At 46.7% G+C, this 25,702-nt stretch overlaps 1 pseudogene; it reads right to left on the reverse strand.

Moving 5' to 3' along the window:
• Positions 1-7,354: 7,354 nt before the first annotated feature.
• Positions 7,355-25,702, reverse strand: part of LOC129018832 (ankyrin repeat domain-containing protein 18A-like) — a 54,398-nt pseudogene continuing 36,050 nt past the window's right edge.

Below are 25,702 nucleotides of genomic sequence, written 5' to 3' on the forward strand. Positions count from 1 at the left end.
CTACGTCATCAGTAGACATGGGACTGTTTTTAACTAGAGGGAGGCAAATGGCTTTCAGATGGTTGTGTAGCTGGTTTTAACAGTAGCCTGCAGTGGCTTTTTGACAGACATGAACCTTACTAGTTATTATTAGGCTTCAGAGCATTAGTATGAGGTTTTAATTTGCTTATGTTAGGCATGAGAAGGTAGCACTATCCTAGATGCCCTAAATATTGTTCCTTGTCACTTTTTTCCCACCGAATTCAGAGGTAATTTGGGGACTGTGTCTAAAATGGTCTTATATTCATGTGCCATAGGTTTCTGAAGCTTCCATTCTGAACATGGTCTCAAGTTGGCTCTTGAGGGCTAATTTCATTACACATGATCATAGGCATAAATTTAAATTTATGGGGGATTGTTTTGTACATCCCACAGAATCTGGATTCACTACCAAGAGACTGTAGAGTTTATCAAAAAAAAGATAAAGAGGAATAAGAGTTCTTGCTGTCTAGGGAATATATCATCTTCTTTGGGTCATGCTTATTAATGCTCCTCAAAATAGCTAGAGCATTCAAAGTTTGTAACCAGTTCACAATGAGTGAAGTAGCTTCTACTGGAAATTAAATATATTAGTTCTTCATTGAGTAACTATTGCTACAAGAATATATTTGCTGAATAAACTAGCATGCTTATTGACATAATTGATTTGCATACCATGGCAACACTTCATGGACCAAACCCTAAGTCCCATGAAAAATTGAATAGAATTATTTGACAGTTAAGTATCATTGGAAAAGCCTGGCTCTAGGTCTCAGGAAGCAATCTGGTTGATTATGTGTTTTCAGTTTGTAGTCATAATACAACTGTATATTACTAGTGTACATTAGATACTTTATGCACTCTACATATATTTTCTCATTTGATCCTTCAATACATGCATAATATAGGAAATAGACTTGAATTTAATTGCTCCAGTAAGGCCAAAGACCAAAAACCTCATTACAACGTCTACATTAGAAATTCTTCTTCCAATTAAAAAACAGTTACCAAAGGCAATTGCTCCTGCCATAATGAAAAGACATTGGATGAACTTAAAAATTTTTTTTGTTGTTTAAAGCCATCAAAACACTGTGGGCGTAAAGTAACAATGAACTAAATTTGAGATAAAAACAAGCCCTTCCTAGGTGATCACAGACTAGCAGTGGAGCCCATCTCTGAGGACATTTGCTGGATCTGGGGCCTTGAGTAGGTAGAAGGACAAGCCTGCAATGTGAAGAAACACCTGGAACATTGGAAATAAGCAAAACAATCTACAGGGAACTGCAATAGGGGCTGAAAACTAGAAAGATCATGTGGTCTCCTAGCTCGTACTTATTTTCACTTAAGAGACAGGGTCTCATTCTGTCACCCAGGCTATGGTGCAGTAGAGTGATCATGGCTCACTGCAGCCTCAAACTCCTCCCTCAGGTGATCCTCCTGCCTCAGTCTCTCCAGTAGATAGAACTACAGGTGCGCAGCATCATGCTTGGCTAATTTTTATTTTTTCTTGTGGACACAAAAACCCACTATGTTGCCCAGGCTGGCCTAGAACTCTTGGCCTCAAGTGTTCTTCCTGCCTTGCCCCCCACCCTCAAGCACTGCTATGACAGGTGTGAGTCACCACATCTGGCCTCCCCTAGCATTTAGATGCTAAACTGTTGGAAAAATGAGTAAAAGATAAATATAAGTAGCATTTTGAGTATTTTCTTCCCATACACCCATGGGATTGTTTCGTGTATCTTACTACTTCACATAGGAGACCATTCCTCCATCCAACTATGCAAACTAAGTCTTTAAAATTTGATTTTTGCCCTACAATAAGCTCTATGCTAAAGCTCGTTACATGTGATTTTGACAATCTCTGTTTTTATACCACAGTTGCAAAAAATTAATCATATTCTTTACTTCATGAGACATTATTATTATTGTTTCCTGAAAGTTTCTTTCTGGTTTTACTTATTCAGTTTTTTTATTCCTTATCCCTTGTCACAGACAGGCATGCTAACATGTTTGATATAAGTTCTTTACTCTTAAAGAATTCTTACAAGATAAGAAGGTTGTTTTCTGAGTGTGTGTATGTGTATATACACAAGTGTATACATTTTTCTTAAAGAGTATTGTGCTATAAATCTAATTGTATTTCTATTTTTTTCACAGAGCATCGCATCCTCCATATATTCCCACACTGCTGTAGGTTATTTTTGGTTGTTTACTCCCCTGTAGCTGCTGCATAGTTTTGGACAAAATGAACCAACCACATTTTCCCTATCGAGTCTTGCAGTAGAATTCACACTGATATCCTGCTACTGAAATATTCACTTCCTTATGGTATCCTTATGAAAACACTTTTTGGTCATGTGTCACAATTTTTCAGGGTCTATGTTAGTCCGTTACTATTGCTATGAAGACACACACGACGCTGGATAATTTATTTATTTATTTTTTATAAAAGAGGTTTATCTTGGTTCAGGCTTCTGCAGGCTGCACAGGAAGCAATGGCATCTGCTCCGGGTGAGGCCTCAGGAAGCTTACAATCATGGCAGAAGGTGAAGGGGAGCCAGTGTGTCACGTGGTCAGAAAGGGAGTAAGAGAGAGAAGGGGGCAGTCCCAGACTGTTTTTAACAATCAGATCTCTCATGAACTCACTGAGAAGAACTCACTCACAAGGGGATGGTGCTAAACCAAGCTTGTCCAACCCGCAGCTTGCAGGTTGAATGCAGGTCAGAACAGCTTTGAATGTGGCCCAAAACAAATTTGTCAACTTTGTTAAAACATAAGAGGTTTCTTGTGTGTGTGTGTGTGTGTGTGTATGTGTGTGTGTATGTGTTTAGCTCAGCAGCTATTTTTAGTGTATTTTATGTGTGGCCCAAGAAAATTATTCTTCCACTGTGGTCCAGGGAAGCCAAAAGGTTGGACATTCCTGTGCTAAACTATTTATAAGGGATCTACCCCATGATCCAATAGCTTTCACTGGGCCCCACCTCCAACATGGGGGATCACATTTCAGCATGAGATTTGGAGGGGACACACATACAAACTATATCAGGGATATGTGCCCGTCATTGAGACAGGCTGTAGAGTATGCATACTTTCAAATGGGTCCTGTCATGTTATTTTCTGAAATGTTTAAAACCATTGAATTTCCCATCCATTGCCCATAAAGGTTGTTTTCCTCATATCCTCATCACACAATGTTATCTAGGATTCTTATATTTTCTAAGCAAGTGGTGAAAATACAGATCTCATTTTATTGTGTACATTAGCATCTGTCATATTGTTAATAATGTATTGGAATTTTTTGGCCCATTTTTCTATTGAGTTGACTATCTTCTTTGTTCATTTGAAAATCAATCATATTCACTTTGCCCTAAGCATTGTCAACATTTTCTATTACTCTGTCACATGTCTGATAACCTTGCATGCCAGCCTTTATTAAAATGAATCTTTATGATTTTTATACTCCTCCAGAGTTTATGTATTTAAGTAAATTTTTTGGTTTAGTAAATCCTTTATTAAATTGTAACAACAGGCCCAAATCTCTGTTTTATTGGGTTCATTCAGATTTAGAATTCAGAAAACTTTTTGGTGGATAAATTCTTTTTATCATAATAAAGAATGGCTATGATAATGCAATATGATTATTTCTGCTAATGCTTATTGTTTTATAGTCTACTTTGTTTATGTGGTCAGAAGGACAAGACCTGAATGGCCTTGACCAAAACTCAGCTTTCTGTACCTCCTGGTTCTCAGAATAATTTTAGAATGTTCCAAGAAGACAATATCCTGAGATAAGGAGAAATTGTCTGGGACAGTCTGGGCTCTGTCCTTGTTGTTCCTAGAACAGGATATTCCCGCAACTCTTAAACTCAGAGAGCCAAGTAGCACATGGGGTGTGAAACCTAGGGCGGAGAACTCAGGGGCTCCTCAGCTGCAGTACACAGTGGGGCACGTGCATAGGAGACTCCATCAACCCTGGGCAACTTTTCTGACCTCAAGGGTCAGGCTTGCCATAGAACTTAGGCTTTTGGTGATTCTTCCGGCTCCTCTGTGAGTAATAAATTTGGTTTATCTGACTTAGTGTGTGAGCATTCTTCTGTTTCTCGCAGCTTGGTTTATATAAAAAACCTCTTGCTAGACCTATGAATCTATGCAATGTGGAAGTGTCATAGAAGTAAATAGGAAGCAACTTAACTGAGTTGAAAACTAACATACATAACATGGGGCCACTGCACCAGGGGGCAAAATGAGCCTGCCAAAAAGACCACATGTGACAATTCCAGACACACTGTGGAAGAAGAAGGATGCTGAAACTCAGAGAGATCTGAAGATCTTATCCAAGCCAACAGGAGGCAGGGAATTCCACTGTACTTTGATTCAAGAGTACAAGCTTCATCTCAGAGAAGAGCAATGCAATGGCCTCAGCGATCAGACCAGAAAGACCCTCTGTCACAGAGAAAGCAGAGGTCTAGAGAACTGCATGAAGACAATAAGAGACTTGAGACTCACTTTCACTTTGCCTTGAGGCCACAGAAAGCCCAAAGCATCTGAATATCTTCTTGGAGGCATTTTCCTAAAATAGAGCTATTGAAACTTGAAGAAAAATGTGAATCAAGAAGGTAAATTTAAAGATATGTTATTTTCTCCTGCCCTCCCCCACAAATTAACCACAGGATGAGTCTAGTGAGATAAAGCATATCATTTACACAAAATACAGAAGTTATATGGTCTTTATGTGAGCAGAAATATGTTCAAATTTTACTCAATAAATGTATTTTGTTTTACTACTAGAAATAGTAATTTTCACTTGGTAATTACTTTATTTTATAATTATCTCTATTTAAATTTGTATTAGCCCATTCCTGGGTATCTACCTAGAGGAAAATAAGTCATATGAAAAAGACATTTGTACACACATTTATAGAGCACAATTTGCAGTTGCAAAAATGTGGAACCGGGTTAAATGTCTATCAGCCAATAAGTGGATGAAAAAAATGTGTTATAGATACACCATGCAATACTACTCAGCCCTAAAAAGGAATGAAATAACGGCATTTGCAGCAATCTGGATGGAGTTAGAGATGATTATTCTAAGTGAAGTAACTCAGGAATAAAAAAACAAATATTGTATGTTTTCACTTATAAGTGGGAGCTAAGCTATGAGGGTGTAAAGACATAAGAATGATATAAGGGACTTTGGGGACTCAGAGGGAAGGTTGGGGGGATGAGGGATAAAAGACTACACATTGGGTACAGTGTACACGACTCGAGTAGTGCATACACCAAAATCTCAGGAAATCACCACCAAATAACTTTTCCATGTAACCAGAAACCACCTGTTTCCCATAAACTATTGAAATAAAGTGATATGTATGAAAACAATGCATATGCATTTGCAGATATGCAAATTTCTGGCAACAGTACTTCATCTCCCCATTATTTATCCAGGGCATTGAAAATTGGCACACACCACGGATCCTTAAGTCATTCTCTGAATCAGGAGGAGAAAAGAGGAGAACACAGAGAGGTTACCATATGCGCCAGTCACTGGGCTGAGTGCTGCGCCTACAGGATCCCACTTGATGCTTGAAATAACCCTGCAAGATCAAACTAAAAACTCATACACACTCACACACACACACTCACACATACACACACATGCTCAAGCACACACTAGAAACTACAGAACAAAGAAAACATTGACAACTAATAGAAGTATAGTGCTGGCTAAGCACAGTGGCTCATGCCTGTAATCTCAGCACTTTAGGCCAGGAGTTCAAGACAAGCCTGGGCAACATAGCAAGACACCATCTCTACAAAACATTTTCTCAGATAAAAATCATTTTTAAAAAGTGGTATAATGCCTAAGGGCTCAGGGAAGCGGTACCCCTATGGCTGTATGGTAAGCAGCAGGCAAGGCTATTTGTCAGACCAAAGTGGTAGTGATTCCAGGATTCCTTTGCACACTTAACCAGGAGCCTGGCTAGCTCAGCACTGCCTGAGTTTACTTTATACCTTCTACAGCTCTAAAGCTCTGGCAGGTGGGACCTAAGCATAAGGGAAATTGCTATTACACAGGACTCTCTTAACTGCAAATGACTGAAACCTAACTCGATCCAGGAGAACATTGAATTACTTGACCCTAATTACTAAAAATATCCTTAAGTAGATGGGCTTCTGGCTCAGTGAGATCAGGGGCCAACTAATATAAACCAAGACTCATTCTGTCCCTTCATTTCCTGTGTCAGCTCTGCTTTTCATGCAAGCTATTTTGAGAGAACAGCAAAAATGGCCCCATAAATTTCATATCTTTTACTTCCTTGCAAATAGCTATGCCAATAAAAGGAAAGCACCTCATTCCCAGCAGTTTCATCAAAACTACAGGGATGACTTCCATGAGCCCAGCTTGGATCACATGCCCATCCCTGAATTAATTACCCTGCTGATTGCCCAGGGTGGCCAGCCTCTCCCCAATCACATGGACTAGTATTAAAAGAGTGGTCCTCATATGAAAAAAAAAAAGGAAGAATAGTAGCAGAGAAATATGGGAGGGAGGGCCTCATCTCTATATAAAAAGTATGAATATATTTGTGTTCTTTTGTACACTTATTGATATAGTGACTGGGAAAAAAATTGAGAAAAACCCACACATGACTTTCTACATGCCTCTGTGCTTTGTATTCAACACTGAGCTGTGAGAAATGTAATTATTAAAATAAAACTTTGAAAAGAAGTAACAATTTGGGACAATGGGGACCCTTAGCTGATGCAACACCAGTGAGCAGTTCTTCTTTTGTGTGCATGAAGATGCAATTCCCAGGAGCCCGCCTGGGGTCTTCTAGGACAAGCACGTGGGCACCTACTCGCTGCAGTTCCACCTTTCCTTCCCTGGAGTCTCAGGGAGAAACAGGTTCTAGATTCAGCTGAATTGAGTTCAAGTTCAGGCTCTGTGACTCACTGGGTAACTCTCTTGCTCTCCTTGAGTCCCATATCCTCATTGGTAAAATGGAGAGATAGAGTTATTGTTAGGTTTGGAAGGCAAGGTGAGGGTTAAAGAAAGACAGAGATAGTTGGTGGCTTCAACAGCAACATCTTTATTGCCAGCAAAACCCTGGGGAGAAGGAAACCAGCTTAATGGCAGCACCAACTGCCACTCACAGGCTGGGCTAATCATGGGACTGGAAGGGAGGGGTCTGGGTGGTAGAGCTTGCTGCCCAGCAGGATATGGCAAGGATGTCCTTGCAGTCAGGCTGTTGGGCCTTTGCCTGGGAGGATGTGATAAGGATGTTCCTGCAGTCATGTGGTTATGAAGGATGTTTCTCATGGCCCAAGTTCCCATGGAATGTTTCACTCCGACCAGGGTCTGCAAAATGGCTGGAGGTTTACAAAATGGTACAGGTTAGACTAACAGTAACATCTCCCAGGTAAACAGTTCTACAAAATAAACTTCCCTTGAGCATCTACACTGTACCAGACATGGTGCTAGGACCCAGGCCACAGGAGGAACAGGAAAGATGAGGCCCCTGCAATCCTGGTGCTCATGTCTGATGAAGGAAGCTAACACGTCATAAGACCAGGTCAGATGGTGGTGGTAATCATAGACATTACCAGAGTGAGATGAGCTAGAAAGAAACTGAAGGAGCTGTTACAAACACAGTGACAGGTGGAGAACCCTCCAAAAGGTGACTTTTGAGCAGAAACCTGAGAAATGTGGAGGGGGCTATGGAGAAGGACCAGCCTCTGAAGCAACTCCAGTATTAAAGACCCAGCACCAGGAGGGAAATGGAATGGCCTGACTTGTGCGTCCTTCATGCTTCCTTCCTCAGTGATACACAAACAGAAACATGGGGCAATTTCGTACAGGGTCCATGGATGAATCAAGAAGCAGCTGCACTGCAGAGCTGGGGTGGAGATAAAATCTGACCCAACAGGAAAGCTAGAAGCAGGTGCTGCTTACCACCGACCACAGTGCAGGTCATGAAACATAACCAGACCCTGAAGGCACGTCCAGGGCCAGACCAGCTGGCCGGGCTGCCAACATCTTAGTAGAGATCCCAGGAGATCAGATGAGCTGGTGAGAGGGAGAAAAAAAAACAGGAAAGCTTCAGAAAATTCCAGAGGACCCATGACACTTAACATCAACTTCCCCCGAGTGGGATCTGTTTGTCATTGCTGGTTCTAAAGAGTTGGTCCCACCACCCCCACCTGCCCATTGCCTAACCAGGGGAAAACTCAGGGTGGGGTCCACAGAAACAATCCCTGTGGAAGGGGAAAGGGTGTTTCTCATCAAAAATCAAGGGAAAACACCACTCGTAAGGAGCAGAGGGGCCTGCAGGGAGAAACAGGATTCTGCTGCTCATTTGGGTATCTGCTTACGAGCAGGAAAGGGGACCATGCAGGATACAGGGGCTAAGTGGACCCTGCGCTGTGGGGCTAGGGGAGCTGGTGCTGACTCACTGTTGGAGGTGAGCCACTATAGGAGGCTTAGAACCCCTCCCTGCAGCCTCTCCAGTCTAATAAGGGGATGGTAGTGTGGTCAGTGGGGGCATCTGGATGCAGTCAAAAGGCACAGGGAGTGATGTCTCCTCTGGCCTCCTCTTTCAGCTGCAGATTCTCTGAGTTACTGGAACAGCTTCTCCATGGCCCCACCAGCCTGGAGGGTGGTGACAGCTCCCAGATGACGCTAACCCCAGGGCCCTGCACCATCCCTCCTGGTTCCCCTTGGCCCTGCCCACACCTTTGTAAACAGCTTTTTCTTAATGACCCTTCAGCCACTTCGAGGTCCCTGCCAGTACCTGACTGCCACATTCCCCAAAGGGAACAGGCTCCTCAGCACAGGAGCTGAGGTTTCTACAGGCACAGAGAAAACACTGTCCCAACTGTTGGAATGGAGTCGGGAGTGGAAAAAAGAACGTTTTTTCTCAATGCTTAGACTCACCAATTGTTTCATTTTATCATATGAAGGCTGTGTGGCATTTTGAAATAGAATTAATAATATACATAATTACAAATTATATTCTTAAAAGAAGGTTCTCAGTGCCATGCCTGATGCATGGTGGAACTCCATGATGAGACGTATGAGAAGCCAGGGTGCCATGGTTACAGACAAGGACTCCAGGTACAGACTGCTTGCTTCAAACCTGGACCAGCGGTGCGAATTTTGGCAACTCTCTGTATTGCTCTTTGCCACAGTTTTTAAATCTAACAAACAACTAGAAGTAAAAACAAGCTTATTGTGAAAATTAAATGAATTAAAGTAAGCAGTGCCTACAACACCCCCAGGCACATGGTCAGCACTGAGCATGTTTTTCATTATTACTCTTAATGAGGTAAGAGTAAGAACACAGATGCCAGCCATGAGCCTGGGGTTTCTCTGGCACAGGCATCAGAGACCCTACTTTTAACATCCTCCATTCATTCATTCGACCCTGATAAGGGAGGAGTCTCATGGGATAGAAACAAGCATCCACCTTGGGGCCAGACATCCCATGGTCAAAGTTGAACTCCACCACTGTTCAGCTGGGTGACTTTGGGCAAGTGACTTCCCCTCTCTGATCCTCATATTCCCTTTTGATAAAAACAGCACAATGGCAGGCCTATGGGGATTGAAGGAGCTGACAGAAAAATGTGTGTCTTAGTTTGAATTTCCTGGAAGTAGATCCTGAGGCAAATATTCAAATACAAAAATTCTATTTGGAGATAACTCTAGGATAGTAATTCGACTGCCAGTTCTTCCTTAGGGTGCGAATCCCAGGAAACACCAGTGGAGGAGTGGGGAACTGAGACAGGAAAGGAATGCAGCAGTTAAAGGGACCTTCATCAAGAAAATTTCCCCTGTGGCAGCCAGGACTCAGCCCTCCCAGGTACGTCTGCGAGACAGCACAGAACATGTGCCTCAGAGTCATCCCACCCAAAGCAAGGGAGCTGGGGTATTTATCCACCAATACCCACCAGTCACTCCTCAGGGATCCTTCCAAGGGCATGATTCCTCCAGAAGTTCTTGCCTGAGCTGCAAGGATCAGACCCGGGGTTGAAGACAAGGCCCCTGACAGTGCCTCCAGCAATGAGCAGGAACACAGCCTGGTGTGGAGAGTTTCAGTCAGTGATTCCAACTCATACACACACTCACACACCACAGTCTAACCCCAACAAAGTGTGTATGTACATACACATACATGCATACATGACGGTTACCCACTTTGATCCTGGTGACTCCGTGGGATATACAGTAAGGCAGAAATCAGAGGGAAGAGCAGAATTAAGGGGAGTGAAAATCTTAAGAACAAAATGCAAGTTTAGGCAGAAAATGAAGGGGGAAGAGGAGTGGTCTGGACACCAAATGCCAGCTGGGTGGCACCTGCTCTACACACACTGTCACTAATTATCCAAGAAGCTTCATGGGGTAGAAGAAATTCCCTCAATTTACAGATTACAGAAATGTAGTTCAGAAAACTGATTTTTACTAATATCTCAGGAAGCTAGTGGGTGATAGATATGGACTCCCAGATCTTTCTATCCACAAAGCCTATAAGTTCTCCCTTGTTAGGCAGGCTGCATACCAGGCCCTGCTTCTGGGCTCTGCTCCTTTTCTGCTAGGCAATCATGGCAGAATTGACAGAAATGTTATCCCCCTTCACCACCTGGAGCAGAGCCAATGAGAGGAGCTGGGGAATAGGCCATGAGGCCCTGCACCCACCATTCAATGTCTTCAGGATTGCGGTCCCTCAGAACTCTTGCACCACGTGATGGCATCACTCCTGGGTGTCTTCTGAGGTTGCATAGGATTCAGTAGAGGCCACTGGCTGTGTGGTCATATCCTAAGAGGCAGCCACGCAGGCTTGGGTCTCTTGGCTGCTTCAGCGCCAGAGGTTGGACAGCGCCCATGCACTGAGGCCCTTGGGAGAATGGGAGGAGGGAAAGGAAGGGCAGAATAGAGTGACGTAGTGTCCATCCACCATGTCCCTGGATGAAGAGACCCACACCAGTACCACTGGTACTCATGAAGATGTCAACCTCCATTTATATGTCCTCATCTGACAACTCCTTCCCATTTTCATCCTGGAGACAAGACCTCTGAACACACTAGCTCTGAGGACACCTGAGTGTAACCTGAGACAGTCCTTGAAGACCATTCATCCAAGCAGGATCCCTCCCTTGCCATCTCCAGACCTGCCCCACAAGCTCCCTCCCTGGTCTCCTGGCTCTTGTTCACTCCTTCCAGGCAGCCTTCTACAGTCATCTCTAAAACTTATCTCACTGTGCCTCCTTTATCCAGCACCTTCCATGGCTCCCCAGAGCCTTTCAGATCAAGTTCAAATTCTTTGATCAGACACTTGATCTCAAGCTGCATTCTACCTCCCAAATTAAGATCCTGGAGAAGCCAACTTGCCCAGCACAAGTGCATCACTGAAGTCCCAAGTCTTGAACGTGGCCTTGGCCTTGAGGAAGTCATCAACACCCTGGCTAGTGAGGGTGCAGTGCTGCTCCAGGATGATGGTGTCTAAAGTTGTGCACCAAGTCACAGGCCCTGCAGAAGCATCACCCCTCAGGAATGGGTAGTACAGGAAATCCATGCACAGGCAGATCTGCTGGTGCTGTTACACTATGAGGGCACTGAGCTCAAATACGGTGGCAATATATTCACTGGGATTCCTGCAAGGTGAGGCTGGGGAGAGGAAGCAGCTCCATAACACATATGAAACCCTGGAAACCCTTCTCAGCCAGAATCTCAGGACCACATTACACCCAGAAACAGGTGCCCTCTGAGCACACTTGTCTCTCTGTCTCCCACTCTAAGCTCCCTCCTGGCCCCCCATGCCCCAGCCTGGCCCAGAGCTTGGAGCCCAGTAAGTGTTCGGTCCATGGTGTTGACTGCTCCCTGGGCCAGGAGAGCCCTTGGTGGCTCTGGGACTCCTCCTGTGGAACCCCTGCCTCTGCCTTGGGACCTCCCAATTCCCATGGGAAGCCCCCATGGCTCTGGATTGCCCCACCTGCCCTGGGATCCTCCAGCCCCATAGGTCTTACTTGATGCCTTAGCCCTCCAAGAACATGACATGTTTCTCAGAATGTGGCTGATGTCCAGGGCCATCTGTGGATGTTTGCTGGGAACCTCTTGCTGATTTCTTTTGTGTCTGTAGGGCGGGGCCAAGAGGAGAAACCAGACCAGCCTCAGAATGGACAAAAGGCTCACTGCCACAACGACAACAACCACCAAACAGTCAGCAGTGCTTCTGAAAGAAAAGGAGGTTTCATTCTGCAGAAATCTCCTTGTTTGGCTTCTCTCTGAAGCCAGGGAGGGGTACCAATCCCTGCATACCTGTGGTGCCTACATTACCATCTGTGCCTAGGATGTGCAATGGACCCCTGCTCCCACTGCAGGGTTGACGTTCCCTCCAGCTGGAGACCTGGGCTCCTGACACCGCCTGGTCTCTTTGTCCTGCTCTGGATGAGAGTGCAAAGGCTGTATCTGGTATTTCCCTAGGTCCTTGGTTTCCACCTTCTAAACATCCAGCAGGAGTGACCATGCCCAGCACCACACCTGAAATGGGACTCCCTTGTGGAGCAGCCAAGACATCTACAGATGGAAGAGTGCTCTGGTGAGACAGGCCACAGGGGTCCCTGGGGAGGACTGGGGGCCAGAGGATTCTGGAGGTTTCCAGGCTTGGGCTCTGTGGGAACTCTGATCTGGACCTATTTTTTTCATTTAGGTCACCAAGAGACAACCCCTAACCCCTGAGCAAGGCATGGTCCAAGCTCTGGCATGAGATTCTCTTCCAGCAACGCAATGCTTGCAGGGACAGGTACAAAAGCTGGTGACCAGGCCTGCTGTCCCCCAGGTAAGGACAGTGTGCTACCCACCCACTGAGAGGTGGTGCCAGGCCACAGCACTGGGTGCCTGTATCACTGGCTCCGCAGACACCGGTCATGGAGGTCCCACGGGGGTCCTCCCCTCTCCACATTACCTTCTTCCTGCTCCTAGATTTCTTCTAGTCATTAAGCACGTTGAGCCATTTTTCTGTGCATCCGATCTGACATTTTTGCTCTCAGATGAAACAAGACAAAGTAAGCTGAGCCACCAGGATTCCTGGAGGGAACCTTGGATGCTGGGTCTTGGGCTCCAGGGCACTGATGGGAAGGAGCCAGGGAAGGACAAACACTGGGGCTGAGCCCCTGTGACCCAATAGCCACTTGTGGCCTGTCCTTATGGTCCCAAGACACCCTGTCCTCAGTCCACAGACACCATGGGCTTTGGTCAGGTCCCAGCCTCCCAGTAGTGTCCCAGCACTAGCGGGTGCTGACCCCTGAGCCACAGCCACAGTTCTGGGTTTGGGGTTTGGTAAAACCACCTCAGGGACAGAGTTCTGGGGCCGGGTTTGGCAGGAACCAAGGCGCCTCCCAGGGATGGTGTGTCACTCCTACTTGCCATGAAATGTGCACACAGGCTGTCCCCCTGCCCGTCCCATCCTGCTGGACAGGATGGAGGAAGTGAGGGAACAGGCAGGGTGGAGAGCTGGGGTGCAGGGAGAGGCAGGTGCATGCTGGGAGGTCAGGCCCTGTGAGGGCTGTGGGGGTATGAGGTGGAGTGGGCTCCAGGTGCACCCTCAGTTCACTGGGCAGGTCTCAGGCCAGGCTCCCTGGATCCCTGCTGGGTGATGCAGTCACTCCCTGGGGGACTGTTGTCAGACCCTGGCCACCCACCCTGGGCAGCACCGTCCCATCCCAGGACTGGACTTTCTGAGTCCTAAGACAGGACAGCACTGTCCAGGCCTGACAGACTGGGAAGACCTGTTAAGTCCTCCATCCCTAGACCAGCCTTCCAACAGCAGGGACAGTCTCCTACATTTACCTTCAGGGCACTGACTGATCCATCTCACTCTAAGGCAACCAAGGCAGAGCTGAAGACCTGTGCCAGGCTGGGAGCCAGTCCCCTCCCTAAATAGGCCTTACGGAAGCCTCATCCCTGTCCCAGTGCACAGCAAGTTTCAGCCCAGGAGACACATAGGGAAGGGAGGATGGGGCCTCCCCAGTGGCTGACCCTGGAAAAGCGGGACCTGGGAGAAGAGGGAGTGCAGGGCTGGCAGGGGATGCTCCAGGCCCATGAAGAGCTCAGGCTGCACCATGGGGCTGCCCCGCCTGGGCTGGAGGCTGTGCCCTCTGCAGGATCTGAGGAAGTCCAGTCCTGAGATGGGACAGTGCTACTCAGGGTGGGTGGCAGTGCCTGACAACAGTCCCCCAGCAAATGACCACATCACCCGGCCAGGGTCCAGGGAGCCTGGGCCAAGACATGCCCAGTGCACTGAGGGTGCACCCGGAGCCCACCCCACCTGACATCCCCACAGCCCTCACAGGGTCTGACCTCCCAGCATGCACCTGCCTCTCCCTGAAACCCAGCTGCCCACCCTGCCTGTTCCCTGGCCTCCTCCATGGTGTGCAGCCCATAGACTGTGAGCATCTCTCCGGCCACTCTGGTCCTTCCTTTACCTTTGTCCTGTCAGAGTCTCTGAGCAAGATCTCCCAGGTCCATCCAAACACCTGCTTTGTCCACTTGTGATTGGACCATTGAACACCACTGGGCCATCCCAGCTGTCCACAGGGCCCTCCATAACATGCATTTCCCCTGACACCTCCCAGCAGTGCTCAGCAGCCCACACTGACCAAGCCCCTGCTGACCAGATCCAGCATATCAGATCCTCCCCGACCACACCCTCACTGATTAGACCCCCATCACCAGGCCTCACTAACTAGATTCCCGCTGACAGGCCCACAATGAACAGGACTCCACTGATGAGGACCTTACTGACAAGGCCTCACTGGCAAGGCCTCGCTGACCAGGTCCTTACTGACAAGGCCTCACTGATCAGGTTCCGCTGATCATGACCCCATTGCCTGGTCCCACAGATGAAGCCCCACTGACCAGGCCTCCAGGGAATAGGCTGCCAGTGACCAGGCCCCTGCTAACCAGGCCTGAGGTGACCAGATGTCCCTGACTGGGACCCTACTGAGTATGCCCCACTGAACAGGCAAGCACTGCTCAGATCCCCGCTGACCAGGTCACCCTGTAGACCAGTGCTACAAAAGCCACCACTGATCAAGTCCTCTCTGACCAGGCCCCCACTGATTAGGTTCCAATGACCAGCCTGCCCTGACCAGGGCCCCACTGACAAGCGCCTCTGCTGACTAGGTCCCAAGTGATCAGGCCTCCACTGAATAGCATCCCTTGACCTGGTCACCAGTAACCCAGCCCAATCTGACAAGGCCACCACTAAGTCCCAGCTGACAAGGTCTCCAATGACCAAGTCCCACAGCCCAGGTTTGCACTGACCAGACACCAGACATTTGTCTGCCACTAGGAACCCAGTCACCAAGACCTGCACTACTAGATCCCTCTAATGAGACCCACTCTAAGCAGACCCCTGCTGACCACCCCCCACTAAATAGGCCTCACTGACCAAGTCCCAACTGACTAGGTCCACTGAGCAGGCCCACACTGATCAGGCCCCTCCTAACCATATCAGAAGGCCAAGCAGCAATGAGATGTTTCATATGGCAGGAGTAGGAGCAAGACAGAGAGAAGAAAGAGGTGTGACATCCTGTTAGACAACCAGATCACATGAGAACTCACTATCAGGAGATCAGCATCAAGAAGACTAACCAACGGTGAAGGATTCTCCCCCCACACCACCGCCCACTGTTTCCAGGCAGAAGCCTCCTGCAGAGGCAGAACCTCTTAGGAAACTTCCACTATGGCAGTGCAGAAGGAAAATATAGGCTTTGAGCCCCCACACAGGAGGCCAGCATCCTCCAGACTCCAGATTCATAAGCCCACTAACAACTCACACCCTCAGTATGGAAAAGCTACAGGCACTCCACACCAGCCCAACCCATGAGAACAGCCATGTGGGCTACACCCTGCAAAGCCACAGGTGTACTGCCCTAGTAGAGGTTTCCAATGAGCCTCTGCCCCTGAAGCAGGTTACTCCCACCCTCCCACCACCCTACTGATGACCTCCTCCTCCCCACACTGCCCCTCCTTTTCCTTCCACCCCAACCCCCTCCCATCCAAGATTAAATCACCTCCCACCTGGCCCACCTCCAACATTAAGGATGACACGTGAGTTTTATAGGGACACACAGCCAACCCATATTATTCTGACCCTGATACCCCAGAACCTCATGTCCTTCTCACAGAGCAAAACACAACCATGCCTTTTCAAAAGTTTCCAAAAGTCTTAACTCATTCCAAATGTAAAAATTTCAAAGTCTCATCTGAGACAAGGTTACAGTCCCTTCTGCCAATGAGTCCCTGAATTTAAAACGGATTTCTTTTCCTTCAAGGTACAACAGGCATTGGGTAAGGTTTCTCAATCCAAAGGGAAGAAATTTCCCAGAAAAATAACACCAATGCAAGTCCAAAACCCAGCAGGACAGTATTCACTCAATCTCACAGCTCCATAATCATCAAGAGAACTCACTATCATGCAGAAAGCATTAAGGAGATAGTGTTTAACCATTTACGAAGAATCCAACCCCCACCCTCATCTTTCACCCCCACCCACAAAATAATCTCCCCCATTCTCCCCACACCCCTACCTCCAACACCCACTCTTCTCCATGATTAAATCACCTCCCACCAGGCCCCACCTTTAACATTCCCCATTACAATTCCATGAGAGTATTGGTAGGGACACAAAGTCAAACCATATTATTCTGACTTGGGTCTCCCCCAGTCTCATATCCTTGTCACACTACAAAATATAATGATGCCTTCTGTAAGTCCCCCCAAAGTCTTAACTCATTCCAGCATTTACTGAAATGTCCAAAGCCCAAAGTCTCAGTCCCTTCTGCCCCCCATGAACCTCTGAAATACAAAGCAAGTTAACCGCTTCCAAGGTGCAATGATTGTACAGGCGTTGGGTAAGCATTCTCAGCCAAAAGGAAAAAATTTGCCAGAAAGAAGCACAAAACACAGATGGGACTTACAGATCCCATGCAAGTCAAAAACCCAGCAGGCCAGTCATTGAATCCTACAGCTCCCAAATCATCTTTTCTGAATCTATATCCCACATCTGGAGCACAGGGGTGGATGGCTGGGCTCCCAAGGCCTTGGGCAGCTCAGCATCTGTGGCTGTACAGGGTCTATCCCCCACAGGTGCCCTCATGGACTGGGCTGGTGTGGAGTGCCTGTAGCTTTTCCACACTGAGGGTGCAAGCTGTTGGTGGGTCTATGAATCTGGGGTCTGGAAAATCGTGCATCCCTGTGTGGGGGCTCCAACCCTATATGTTCCTTCTGTACTGCCCTAGCAAAGGTTTCCCATGAGGCTCTGCCTCTTGGAAAAGCTTCTGCCTGAACACCAGGTTTTTCCATACATACTCTGGAGTCTAGACAAAGGCTCCCAAGCCTCTAGTTTTGTGCTCTGTGCACCTGCTGGCTTAACACTATGTGGAAGCCACCAAGGCTTGAAGCTTGCACCCCTGAAGCAGTGATGCAAGCTGTACCTGTGCATCTTTCAGCCATGGCTGGAACTGGAGCTGGAGCTGGAGCTGCAGGGATGCAGGCAGCAGTGTCCTGAGGACGGACACAGCAGTGCGACCATGGGACTGACCGAGGAAAGCATTCTTTGGTCCTAGAACTCAGGGCCTGTGACAGCAAGCTCTGCTGCAAAGGTCTCTGAAATGGTTTCAAGGCCTTTTAAACATTGTCTTAGCTATTAGCACTGGGCTCCATTTTATGCAAATTTCTGAAGCCTTCTTGAATTTTCCCACTGAAAATCAGCTTTTCTTTTTGACCACTTGGCCAGGCTGCAAATTTTCCAAACTTTTAAGCCCTGCTTCTCATTTAAATATGTTTCAACTTGAGGTCATTTATTCAGTCACACAGAAGACCACAAGCTGTTCAAAACAGACAAGACACCTCTTGAGCTTTGCTGCCTACTTCATTTCACCAGATATACCCTAAATCATCACTCTCAAGTTCAAAGTTTCAGAGGTCTCCAGGGCAGGGACACCATCCACCAAGTTCTTTGCTAAGGCAAAACAAAAGTCACCTTGACTCCTGTTCCCAGTAAGTTGCTCATTTTCATCTGAGACCTTCTAAGCCTGGCCTTCACTGTCCATCCTTCAGTCACTCTTTTAACAAGTCTCTATGGTCACCCTTTTAATTTAATATGTCTCTACAATAGTCCAAATTTTCCCTCATCTTTCTGTCTTCTTCCAAGCCCTCCAAACTGTGCAGCGTCTGGTTGTTACCCACTTCTGAACCTGCTTCTACATTTTCAGCTACCGTTGTGGCAGCCTGGCAATGTGGTAAAAAAAGAAAAGTCCATTTTCAGGGGGAAAATTCAAGAAGGCTTCAGATATTTGCATATAAAAGAAGCCAAATGCTAATAGTAAAAAAAAAATGAGGAAAAAACCTTGAGGGCATTTCATAGCTCCACTCTACAGTACAAATTTTCTGTAATATTATTTTTAAAAGAGGTTTAACTGGCTCATGTTTCTGCAGGCTGTAAAGGCAGCAAGTGGCTTCTGCTTCTGGGAGGACTCAGGAAGCCTCCCAATCATACCAGAAGGCCAAGTGACAATGAGATGTTCCATATGGCAGTAGTAGGAAGAAGACAGAGAGAGGAAAGAGGTGCCACACCCGGTTATACAACCAGATCTCGAGATTTCACTATCAGGAGATCAGCATCAGGAAGATTAACCAATGGTGAAGGATCCACCCACACCACCCCCACTGTTTCCAGGCAGAAGCCTCCTGCAGAGGCAGAACCTCTTGGAGAACCTCTACCAGTGCAGTGCAGAAGGAAAATATGGGCTTGGAGCCCCCACACAGGAGGCCACCATCCTCCAGACCCCAGATTCATAGACCCACCAACAGCTTGCACTGTCAGCATGGAAAAGCTACAGGCACTCAACATCAGCCCAGCCCATGACAGCAGCCATGGGGGCTACACCCTGCAAAGCCACAGGTGCACTGCCCTAGTAGAGACTTTCCATGAGCCTCTGCCTCTGCAGCAGGCTATTCCCCCTTCCTACTACCCACCACCCTCTCACTACCCTACTAACAACCTACTCTTCACCCTACCCACCCCTTTTCCTTCCACCCCCGGCCCCCTTCCATCCATGATTAAATCACCTCCAGCCAGGCCCCACCTCCAACATTAAGGATTACAATTCACATGAGTTTTGGTAAAGAAACACAGCCAAATCATATTATTCTGACCCTGATCCCCCACAGTCTCATGTCCTTCTCACAGAGCAAAATATTTTCATGCCTTTTCAAAAGTTTCCAAAAGTCTTAACTCATTCCAACATTAACTCAAATGTAAAAAATTCAACATCTCATCTGAGACAAGTCTACAGTACCTTTTGCCTAAGAGTCCCTGAATTTAAAAGGATGTTCTTTTCTTTCAAGGTACAATAATGGTACAGGCTTTGGGTAAGCTTTTTCAATCCAAAGGGAAGAAATTTCCCAGGAAAAAAACACAAATGGGACCACAAGCCCAATACAAGTCCAAAACCCAGGAGGCCAGTACCCTTTCAATCTTACAGCTCCAAAATCATGAAGAGAACTCACTATCACAAGGACAGCAATAAGGACATAGTGTTTAATCATTTGTGAAGGATCCACCCCCCATCCCCAATTTTCACTCCTCACCCGCACCATAAATCCCCCATTCTCCCTACCCCCGATCTTCCAACCCCCACTCTCCACCGTGATTAAATCACCTTCCACCAGGCCCCACCTTTAACATTCTGATTACAATTCCACATGAGTTTTGGTAGGGACACAGAGCTGAATTTTATTATTCTGTCCCTGGCTCCCCAAATCTCATGTCCTTCTCACATTGCAAAATACAATGATGCCTTCCCTACAGTCCCCTAAAATCTTATATCATTACAGCATTTACACAAATGTTCAAAGCTTAAAGTCTCATCTGACACAAGGCTACAGTTGCTTAGGCCCATGAGCCTCTGAAATACAAAGCAAGTTAACTACTTCCAAGGTACAATGCTTGTACAGGCATTGGGTAAGCATTCCCAGCCAAAAGGAAGAATTTTGCCAGAAAAAACAAAACACAGATAGGACTTACTGGGCCCATGAAACTCCAAACCCAGAAGGCCAGTCATTCAATCCTACAGCTCCAAAATCATCCCTTTTGAAACCTTGTCCCATATCCATGGCACAGGGTTATGAGGGCTGGGCTCCCAAGGCCTTGGGCAGCTTGGCACCTGTGGCTTTGCAGGGTTTATGCCCCACTGCTGCCCTCATGGGCTTGGCTGGTGTTGAGTGCCTGTGACTTTTCCCCACTGAGGATACAAGTTGTTGGGGGGGTCTATGAAACTGGGGTCTGCATGATGGTGGCCTCCAGTGTGGGGGCTCCAACCCCATATTTTCCTTCTGCACTGCCCTAGTAGAGGTTTCATATAAGGCTCTGCCTTTTTGGGATGCTTTTGCCTGGACACCAGGCATTTCCATACATCTTCCAAAACCTATAGAGAGGTTCCCAAGCCTCTAGTCTCATGCTCCATCTACCAGTGGCTTAATACTATGAGGAAGTTACCAAGGCTTCTAGCCAGCACCCTCTGAAGCAGTGACCCAAGCTGTACCTGTGCATCTTTCAGTCATGGCTGGAGCTGGAGCTGGAGCTGCAGGGATGCAGGCAGCAGTGTCCTGAGGCTGCACACAGAGCGGGGTCATGGAACCAGCCCAGGAAACCATTCTTCTCTCTTAGGCCCCAGGGCCTGTAACAGCAAGGGTTGCTGCAAAGGTCTCTGAAATGCCTTCAAGGCCTTTTCCCTACTGTCTTGGCTATTAGCACTGGGCTCCTTTTCATGCAAGTTTCTGAAGCCTTCCTCAATTTTCCCCCTGAAAATCAGCTTTTCTTTTTGACCACGTGGCCAGGCTGCAAATTTTCCAAACTTTTGAGTTCTGTTTCTCATTTAATTTAAGAGTTGGGACTCATTTAATGTAAGTCCCATCCAGAGGTCTTTTCCTCCATCACACATAAGAGCACAGGCTGTTCGATGCAGACAGGACATCTCAAGCTTTGCTGCCCAGTTCATTCCACTCAGTAAATCATCACCCTCAAGTTCAAAGTTTCACAGATCTCCAGGGCAGGGTCACTGTGCAGCCATATTCTTTGCTAAGAAAACAAAAGTAACTTTGACTTCTGTTCCCAGTAAGTGCTTCATTTTCATCTGAGACCTTCTAAGTCTGGCTTTCACTGACCATTTTCCTGTGAGCCTTCTGATCACAAGTGTTTAACAATTCTTTACAAAGATCCAAACTTTCATTCATTTTCTTGTCTTCGAAGCCCTCCAAACTCTCCCAACCTCTGTCTGCTACTCCCTTCTGAACCTGCTTCTACATTCTCACTATCTTTGCCACAGCCTGGCAAAGTGGTAAAGGAAGACAAATCCATTTTCAGGGGGAAAATTCAAGAAGGCTTCAGATACTTGAATGAAAAGAAGCTGAGTGCTGATTGCCAAGACATTAGGGAAAAACTATTAAATGAAGACATTTAATAGTTCCACTTTGCACTACTAATTTTCTCTATGATCATAAAGAAAAGAGGTTTAATTGGCTCATGATTCTGCAGGCTGTAAGGAAACATAATGGCTTCTGAATCTGGGAGGACTCAGGAAGCCTCCCAATCATACCAGAATGTCAAGGGGCAATAAGATGATTCATGTGGCAGGAGTAGGTGCAAGACAGAGAGAAGAAAGAGGTGTCACACCCTATTATACAGCCAGATCTCATGAGAACTATCACAAGGTCAGCATAATGAAAATGGTGCTTAAACATTGGTGAAGGATCAACCACCCACCCCACCTCCCACTGTTGCCAAACAGAAGCCTGCTGCAGAGGCAGAGCCTCTTGGAAAACCTCTACTAGGGCAGTGTGGAAGGAAAATATGGGCTTGGAGCCCCCACGCAGATGGCCACCAACCTCCAGACCCCAGATTCATAGACCCACCAGCAGCTCACACCCTCTGTGGAAAAGCTACAGGCACTCAACACCAGCCCAGCCCATGAGAGCAGCTGCAGGGGCTAAACCCTGCAAAGCCACAGGTGCACTGCCCTAGTAGAGGTTTTCCATGAGCCTTTGCCTCTGTAGCGGGCTACTCCCCCTTCCTACTACCCCCCACTCACCCACCATTCTACTGCCAGCCTACTCCTCCCCACCCTAACCAACCCTTTTCCTTCCACCCCCAACTACCTCCAATCCATGATTAAATCATCTCCCCCAGACCCCACCTTCAACATTTGGAATTACAATTCCACATGAATTTTTATAGGGACACACAGCCAAACCATATTATTCTGACCCTGATATTCCAGAGTCTCATGTCCTTATCACAGAGTAAAATACAATCATGCCTTTTCAAAAGTTCCAACAGCCTTAACTCATTCCAAATGTAAAAAGTTCAAAGTATCATCTGAGACAAGGCTACTGTCCCTTCTGCCTATGAGTCCCTGAATTTAAAAGGGATTTCTTTTCTTTCAAGGTACAATGATGGCACAGGCATTGTGTAAGCTTTCTCAATCCAAAGGGAAGAAATTTCCCAGAAAAATAATACAAATGGGACTGCAGGCCCAATGCAAGTCCAAAACCCAGCAGGACACTTATTCACTCAATCTCACAGCTCCAAAATCATCAGGAGAACTCACTATCATGTGGACAGCATTAAGGAGATAGTGTTTAAACATTTGTGAAGAATCCACCCCCCCACCCTCGTCTTTCACTCCCACCCACAAAATAATCTCCCCCATTCTCCCCACACCCTTACCTCCAACCCCCACTCTTCTCCATGATTGAATCACCTCCCACCAGGCCCCAACTTTAACATTCACCATTGCAATTCCACATGAGTATTGGTAGAGACACACAATCAAATCATATTATTCTGGCCCTTGCTCCCCAAATCTTGTATCCTTGTATCCTTGTCACACTGCAAAATACAATGATGACTTCTCTACTGTCCCCCAATGACTTAACTTATTCCAGCATTTACTGAAATGTTCAAGGACGTACAGACCCCATGCAAGTAAAAAACCCAGCAGGCCAGTCATTGAATCCTACAGCTCCAAATCATCTTTAGATCTAGAGCACAGGCATGTGATGGCTGGGATCCCAAGGCCTTGGGCAGCTCTGCACCTGTGGCTGTGCAGGGTCTATCCCCCAGAGCTGCCCTCCTGGGCTGGGCTGGTGTGGAGTGCCTGTAGCTTTTCCACACTGAGGATGCAAGCTGTTGGTGGGTCTATGAATCTGGGGTCTGGAGAATGGTGCCTCCATGTTTAGGGACTCCAGCCCTATATTCTCCTTCTGTACTGCTCTAGTAAAGGTTTCCCATGAGGCTCTGCCTCTTGGAAAAGCTTCTGCCTGAACACCAGGTTTTTCCGTACATACTCTGGAGTCTAGACAAAGGCTCCCAAGCCTCTAGTTTTGTGCTTTGTGAGGCTGCTGGCTTAACACTATGTGGAAGCCACCAAGGCTTGGAGCTTGCACCCCTGAAGCAGTGATGCAAGCTGTACCTGTGCATCTTTCAGCCCTGGCTGGAGCTGGAGCTGCAGGGATGCAGGCAGCAGTGTCCTGAGGCTGCACATAGAGGGGGGTCATGGAACTGGCCCAGGAAACCATTCTTCTCTTCTAGGCCCCAGGCCTATGATAGCAAAGGCTATCATATGCAAAGGTTTCTGAAATGGCTTCAGGGCCTTTTCCCTATTGTCTTGGCTATTAGCACTGGGCTCCTTTTCATGCAAATTTCTGAAGCCTTCCTCAGTTTTCCCCTGAAAATCAGCTTTTCTTTTTGACCGCTTGGCCAGGCTGCAAATTTTCCCAACTTTTGAGTTCTGTTTCCATTTAATATAAGAGTTGGGACTCATTTAATGTAAGACCCATCCAGATGTCATTTCCTCAGTCACACATAAGGGCACAGGCTGTTTGATACAGACAGGACACCTCTTGAGCTTTGCTGCCCAGAAGTTCATTCCATCAGATACGCAGTAAGTCATCACCCTCAAGCTCAAAGTTTCACAGATCTCCAGGACAGGGAGATCTTTGTTCTTTGCTACAGCAAAACAAAAGTAACCTTGGCTCCTGTTTGCAGTAAGTTCCTCATTTTCATCTGACAGCTTCTAAATCTGATCTTTACTGTCTATTTTCCTATGAGCCTTCTGATCACAAGTATTTAACAATTCTTTACAAAGATTCAAACTTTCCCTCATCTCCCTGTCTTCAAAGCCCTCCAAACTCTCCCGAACTCTGTCTGCTATCCCCTTCTGAATCTGATTCTACATTATCAGCTATCTTTGTCACAGCCTGGCAATGTGGTAAATGAAGACAAGCCCATTTTCAGTGGGAAAATTCAAGAAGGCTTCAGATACTTGAATGAAAAGAAGCTGAGTGCTGATTGCCAAGACATTAGGGAGAAAGCCTTGAAGACATTTAATAGATCCACTTTGCAGTAATAATTTTCTCCATGATCATAAAGAAAAGAGGTTTAATAGGTTAATGATTCTGCAGGCTGCATCTGAGAGGACTCAGGAAGCCTCCCAATCATAGCAGAATGTCAAGGGGCAAGGAGATGTCTCATATGGCAGGAGTAGGAGCAAGGCAGAGAAAGGAAAAAGGTGTCATGCCCCATTATACAAGCAGATCTCATGAGAACTCACTATCACAAGGTCAGCAGCAAGAAGGCGGTGCTTAAACATTGGTGAAGGATCTGCCCCACACCCCCAACTCCCACTGTTTCCAAGCAGAAGCCTCCTTCAGATGAAGAGCCTCTTGGAAAACCTATATTACAGAAGTGCAGAAAGAAAATATGGGCTTGGAGCCCCCACGCAGGTGGCCACCAACCTCCAGACCCCAGATTCATAGACCCACCAACAGCTCATGCCCTCAGTGTGGAAAAGTTACAGGCCCTCAATACCAGCCCAGCCCACGAGAACAGCTGAGGGGCTAAAACATGCAAAGCCACAGGTGCACTGCCCTAGTAGAGGTTTTCCTTGAGGCTTTGCCTCTGCAGCAGGCTACTCCCCCTTCCTACTACCCCCCACCCTCCCACCACCCTACTGCCAACCCACTCCTCCCAATCCTACCCATCCCTTTTACCTTCCACCACCAACCTGCTGTCCATAATTAAGTCACCCGCTTCAACATTAGGGATTACAATTCCACATAAGTTTCAGAGGGACACACAGGCAAACCACATAATTCTAACCCTGATATTCCAGAAGCTCATGTCCTTATCACAGAGCAAAATACAATCATGACAAAAGTTTGCAAAAGTCTTAACTCATTCCAAATGTAAAAATTTCCAAGTCTCATCTGAGACAAGGCCACAGTCCCTTCTGCCTATGAGTCCCTGAATTTAAAATGGAATTCTCTTCTTTCAAGGTACAATGATGGTATGGGCATTGTGTAAGCTTTCTCAATCCAAAGGGAATAAATTTCCCAGAAAAATAATACAAATGGGCCCACAAGTCCAATGCAAGTCCAAAACCAAGCAGGACAATTTTCACTCAATCTCACAGCTCCAAAATCATCAAGAGAACTCACTATCCTGTGAAAAGCATTAAGAAGACAGTGTTTAACCATTTGTGAAGGATCTGCTCCCCCATCTTTCAATCCCACCCACAAAATAATCTCTCCCATTCTCCCCACACCCTTACTTCCAACCCCCAA

Source organism: Pongo pygmaeus, chromosome 17 (assembly GCF_028885625.2).
Source record: "Pongo pygmaeus isolate AG05252 chromosome 17, NHGRI_mPonPyg2-v2.0_pri, whole genome shotgun sequence".
In the NCBI taxonomy this organism is placed as follows: domain Eukaryota; kingdom Metazoa; phylum Chordata; class Mammalia; order Primates; family Hominidae; genus Pongo; species Pongo pygmaeus.